The 6,477-nt window shown below is 38.3% G+C and overlaps 1 long non-coding RNA gene across 1 annotated transcript; it reads right to left on the bottom strand.

Annotated features, from left to right (window-relative positions):
• Nucleotides 1–3,972: 3,972 nt before the first annotated feature.
• On the bottom strand, nt 3,973–6,139 carry LOC113076507 (uncharacterized). Its single transcript, XR_003281193.1, has 2 exons — nt 5,681–6,139; nt 3,973–4,669 (listed from the first exon to the last, which is right to left on the bottom strand). It is a non-coding gene; the product is annotated as an uncharacterized LOC113076507 (long non-coding RNA).
• Nucleotides 6,140–6,477: the final 338 nt, after the last annotated feature.

Here is a 6,477-nt window from a genome sequence, read left to right as displayed (position 1 = left end):
TTATGTATATAACTTCTAACACATTTAAAAACTATCTTACAGCATTGCAGAAAACATTTTATTTCATAAGACATAAAGCATGTTTCAGTTTTGGCAAGATTTGCACTGAATACTGAATGAAACAGCTTTCTCTAATAGAGAGAAAAGCTTTTGAGCAGATTTGGGCTTGATTTCACTTCATTTGAACAGAAACACTATTTCAGCATTACTGGACTCAGAAAGCTGTAAACTGACAATCTTGATCATTGAAGTCCTAACATTAGTTTTTGTGCATATAACTTCTAACACATTAAAAACTGTCTTACAGCATTGCAGAAAACATTGTACTTCATAAGGCATAAGCTTGTTTCAGTTTGGCAAGATTTGCACTGAATACTGAATGAAACAGCTTTATCTAATAGAGAGAAAAGCTTTTGAGCAGATTTGGGCTTGATTTCACTTCATTTCAACAGAAACACTATTTCAGCATTACTGGACTCAGAAAGCTGTAAACTGACAATCTTGATCATTGAAGTCCTAACATTAGTTTTTGTGTATATAACTTCTAACACATTAAAAACTGTCTTACAGCATTGCAGAAAACATTTTATTTCATAAGACATAAGCATGTTTCAGTTTGGCAAGATTTGCACTGAATACTGAATGAAACAGCTTTCTCTAATAGAGAGAAAAGCTTTTGAGCAGATTTGGGCTTGATTTCACTTCATTTGAACAGAAACACTATTTCAGCATTACTGGACTCAGAAAGCTGTAAACTGACAATCTTGATCATTGAAGTCCTAACATAAGTTTTTGTGCATATAACTTCTAACACATTAAAAACTGTCTTACAGCATTGCAGAAAACATTGTACTTCATAAGGCATAAGCTTGTTTCAGTTTGGCAAGATTTGCACTGAATACTGAATGAAACAGCTTTATCTAATAGAGAGAAAAGCTTTTGAGCAGATTTGGGCTTGATTTCACTTCATTTCAACAGAAACACTATTTCAGCATTACTGGACTCAGAAAGCTGTAAACTGACAATCTTGATCATTGAAGTCCTAACATAAGTTTTTGTGCATATAACTTCTAACACATTAAAAACTGTCTTACAGCATTGCAGAAAACATTGTACTTCATAAGACATAAGCTTGTTTCAGTTTGGCAAGATTTGCACTGAATACTGAATGAAACAGCTTTATCTAATAGAGAGAAAAGCTTTTGAGCAGATTTGGGCTTGATTTCACTTCATTTCAACAGAAACACTATTTCAGCATTACTGGACTCAGAAAGCTGTAAACTGACAATCTTGATCATTGAAGTCCTAACATAAGTTTTTGTGCATATAACTTCTAACACATTAAAAACTGTCTTACAGCATTGCAGAAAACATTGTACTTCATAAGACATAAGCTTGTTTCAGTTTGGCAAGATTTGCACTGAATACTGAATGAAACAGCTTTATCTAATAGAGAGAAAAGCTTTTGAGCAGATTTGGGCTTGATTTCACTTCATTTCAACAGAAACACTATTTCAGCATTACTGGACTCAGAAAGCTGTAAACTGACAATCTTGATCATTGAAGTCCTAACATTAGTTTTTGTGCATATAACTTCTAACACATTAAAAACTGTCTTACAGCATTGCAGAAAACATTGTACTTCATAAGGCATAAGCTTGTTTCAGTTTGGCAAGATTTGCACTGAATACTGAATGAAACAGCTTTATCTAATAGAGAGAAAAGCTTTTGAGCAGATTTGGGCTTGATTTCACTTCATTTCAACAGAAACACTATTTCAGCATTACTGGACTCAGAAAGCTGTAAACTGACAATCTTGATCATTGAAGTCCTAACATAAGTTTTTGTGCATATAACTTCTAACACATTAAAAACTGTCTTACAGCATTGCAGAAAACATTGTACTTCATAAGACATAAGCTTGTTTCAGTTTGGCAAGATTTGCACTGAATACTGAATGAAACAGCTTTATCTAATAGAGAGAAAAGCTTTTGAGCAGATTTGGGCTTGATTTCACTTCATTTGAACAGAAACACTATTTCAGCATTACTGGACTCAGAAAGCTGTAAACTGACAATCTTGATCATTGAAGTCCTAACATTAGTTTTTGTGCATATAACTTCTAACACATTAAAAACTGTCTTACAGCATTGCAGAAAACATTGTACTTCATAAGACATAAGCTTGTTTCAGTTTGGCAAGATTTGCACTGAATACTGAATGAAACAGCTTTATCTAATAGAGAGAAAAGCTTTTGAGCAGATTTGGGCTTGATTTCACTTCATTTCAACAGAAACACTATTTCAGCATTACTGGACTCAGAAAGCTGTAAACTGACAATCTTGATCATTGAAGTCCTAACATAAGTTTTTGTGCATATAACTTCTAACACATTAAAAACTGTCTTACAGCATTGCAGAAAACATTGTACTTCATAAGACATAAGCTTGTTTCAGTTTGGCAAGATTTGCACTGAATACTGAATGAAACAGCTTTATCTAATAGAGAGAAAAGCTTTTGAGCAGATTTGGGCTTGATTTCACTTCATTTCAACAGAAACACTATTTCAGCATTACTGGACTCAGAAAGCTGTAAACTGACAATCTTGATCATTGAAGTCCTAACATAAGTTTTTGTGCATATAACTTCTAACACATTAAAAACTGTCTTACAGCATTGCAGAAAACATTGTACTTCATAAGGCATAAGCTTGTTTCAGTTTGGCAAGATTTGCACTGAATACTGAATGAAACAGCTTTATCTAATAGAGAGAAAAGCTTTTGAGCAGATTTGGGCTTGATTTCACTTCATTTCAACAGAAACACTATTTCAGCATTACTGGACTCAGAAAGCTGTAAACTGACAATCTTGATCATTGAAGTCCTAACATAAGTTTTTGTGCATATAACTTCTAACACATTAAAAACTGTCTTACAGCATTGCAGAAAACATTGTACTTCATAAGACATAAGCTTGTTTCAGTTTGGCAAGATTTGCACTGAATACTGAATGAAACAGCTTTATCTAATAGAGAGAAAAGCTTTTGAGCAGATTTGGGCTTGATTTCACTTCATTTCAACAGAAACACTATTTCAGCATTACTGGACTCAGAAAGCTGTAAACTGACAATCTTGATCATTGAAGTCCTAACATAAGTTTTTGTGCATATAACTTCTAACACATTAAAAACTGTCTTACAGCATTGCAGAAAACATTGTACTTCATAAGGCATAAGCTTGTTTCAGTTTGGCAAGATTTGCACTGAATATTGAATGAAACAGCTTTCTCTAATAGAGAGAAAAGCTTTTGAGCAGATTTGGGCTTGATTTCACTTCATTTGAACAGAAACACTATTTCAACATTACTGGACTCAGAAAGCTGTAAACTGACAATCTTGATCATTGCAGTCCTAACATTAGTTTTTGTGCATATAACTTCTAACACATTAAAAACTGTCTTACAGCATTGCAGAAAACATTGTACTTCATAAGGCATAAGCTTGTTTCAGTTTGGCAAGATTTGCACTGAATATTGAATGAAACAGCTTTCTCTAATAGAGAGAAAAGCTTTTGAGCAGATTTGGGCTTGATTTCACTTCATTTGAACAGAAACACTATTTCAACATTACTGGACTCAGAAAGCTGTAAACTGACAATCTTGATCATTGCAGTCCTAACATTAGTTTTTGTGTATATAACTTCTAACACATTAAAAACTGTCTTACAGCATTGCAGAAAACATTTTATTTCATAAGACATAAGCATGTTTCAGTTTGGCAAGATTTGCACTGAATACTGAATGAAACAGCTTTCTCTAATAGAGAGAAAAGCTTTTGAGCAGATTTGGGCTTGATTTCACTTCATTTGAACAGAAACACTATTTCAGCATTACTGGACTCAGAAAGCTGTAAACTGACAATCTTGATCATTGAAGTCCTAACATTAGTTCTACCAGAAAGACTCGGAGAAGATATTGAAACAATTCATACATTTATTTATGACCCAGCAAGCTGTATGTTTGTATTTGGCGTAGGCCCCATTCGTAAATAGCTGTCCGAGGGTACGGATTCAGTATTTCCTGCCTGAAGATGAAGGCAGGGGCGCAGCCGACCCCCGTGACGTTTTAGGAGGGACCATCCTGGTGGTGGTGGTATGGTTGGAGGGGAAGAACATCCTGTGGTGGTAAGGGAGATGGAGGGAAGATGCTTGTTATTGTTGAGGGAGGAGCCAATCTTGGTGGTGGAGGGGTGGGTGGTGGCGAGTGACGTGTTCAGCATCTGCAAACTCAGACAAGTGTAAGCACAGGTTCTTTTATACTTCTATTATTAGAACGTGATTGGACGATTGAAAAGGTAATAGGTGACGCTAACAATTGAGTCTTCCTGGCAGAACTTATGCTAAAGCTTCCATTTCTACCAGAAAGACTCGGAGAAGATATTGAAACAATTCATACATTTATTTATGACCCAGCAAGCTGTATGTTTGTATTTGGCGTAGGCCCCATTCGTAAATAGCTGTCCGAGGGTACGGATTCAGTATTTCCTGCCTGAAGATGAAGGCAGGGGCGCAGCCGACCCCCAAAAACTAGTGGAAGAATAATTCTATTGGAATGGAGCCTACCCCCAGAAATGGAAAATTAATATACTTGCCGGCTGTCTATCTTGACGTACCTAAAAGAGAGAAAAATGAATAAATAAATAAATAAAATAATTAGCAATGAACAATCATGATAGACATGAAAACTTCAATAACTTGTTTTAACAGTTTATAATAGGGTTCCAATTATGAATTATATATATATTATTTTTTTTTTTTATTTTTTTTTTTTTTTTTATACACGTGACGAGCCACACATAGACAAGGCCACGCTGAGCCACATAGACGAGGCCACGCTGAGCCACATAGACAAGGCCACGCTGAGCCACACATAGACAAGGCCACGCTGAGCCACATAGACAAGGCCACGCTGAGCCACATAGACAAGGCAAGGCCACGCTGAGCCACATAGACGAGGCCACGCTGAGCCACATAGACAAGGCCACGCTGAGCCACATAGACAAGGCCACGCTGAGCCACATAGACGAGGCCACGCTGAGCCACATAGACAAGGCCACGCTGAGCCACATAGACAAGGCCACGCTGAGCCACATAGACAAGGCCACGCTGAGCCACATAGACAAGGCCACGCTGAGCCACATAGACAAGGCCACGCTGAGCCACATAGACAAGGCCACGCTGAGCCACATAGACAAGGCCACGCTGAGCCACACAAGACGAGGCCGTGCTGAGCCACACTTGGATGAGGCCGCGCTGAGCCACACATAGACGAGGCCGCGCTGAGCCACACATAGACTAGGCCACGCTGAGCCACACATAGACAAGGCCACGCAGAGCCACATAGACAAGGCCACGCAGAGCCACATAGACAAGGCCACGCTGAGCCACATAGACAAGGCCACGCTGAGCCACATAGACAAGGCCACGCTGAGCCACATAGACAAGGCCACGCAGAGCCACATAGAGAAGGCCACACTGAGCCACACATAGACAAGGCCACGCTGAGCCACATAGACAAGGTGACGCAGAACAACGCAACTAATACATGGCATGAATTATGAAAACTGTACTTTGACAGATAGATAGAGCATGGCACCACCACCAGTAGTTGCATAGGAATTTACCTGAATTATTATTGCAGAGCTTGCTGAGCTTCGAGGATGGTCTTAAGGTCAGGTCTTATGTAAGACTCAAAAGCGGAGGAAGACCATCTTCCCAGAATCTTAATAGCTGTTGTAGGAACGCCGCGTTCGGCTGCTGTAGTAGCTGCTCCTATCCTAAATGAGTGTCCAGTATACAGGGAAGGGGATAGGCTACAGTTTTTAAGGACAGAAACTAGATGAGATCTGAACCAGGTTTTAGAAAGAGGAGCTCCGTTAGAGAGTGAGAATAGGGGTGAGTGATCTGAGGATCTAGGGCGAATTTTGAGGAATCTAATCATAGATGTGAAGGGACAGAAATTATTGCTTATTTTGGATATTGTTATGGAAACACCAGAACCAGAAGAGTCATTTTTAGAGTGTTTAAGAAAAAGTGTAAAGAAGTTAGGAGAGAAATGTAAGTCAGAGAGACAGAGACCACGGACAGGATCAAAGCGTTTAGATGCTGAAGTGAATTCGCCTGGGCGCATAAATCCATAGAAAGCAGTTAAGAACACTGCTTCTAGCAGAATATTGGAGTATATGGAAAAAAGGCCATTGCGTAGGGAAAGGATTAATCTTTGCAACAGAGGCAAAGAAAAAGGCAACCTTTTGTCGGGGGAATTCGTAGAGGATTTAGCGAAGCCTTTGAGCAGTAATCTAACGGAAGAATCAGTGAAGAGACTTGGAAAATCGGGATTAAAATATTTAGCATAAAATTGAATCCCAGCGAGCAATCTGCGAATTGAGGAAATTTTTAAATTGCGATTTTCGAAATTAAA

The sequence above is a fragment of the Carassius auratus genome, unplaced genomic scaffold, assembly GCF_003368295.1.
Source record: "Carassius auratus strain Wakin unplaced genomic scaffold, ASM336829v1 scaf_tig00020565, whole genome shotgun sequence".
Classification (NCBI taxonomy): Eukaryota; Metazoa; Chordata; class Actinopteri; order Cypriniformes; family Cyprinidae; genus Carassius; species Carassius auratus.
Note: the sequence above shows the minus strand (reverse complement) of the source record. Positions and strands in the feature narration are given on the sequence as shown.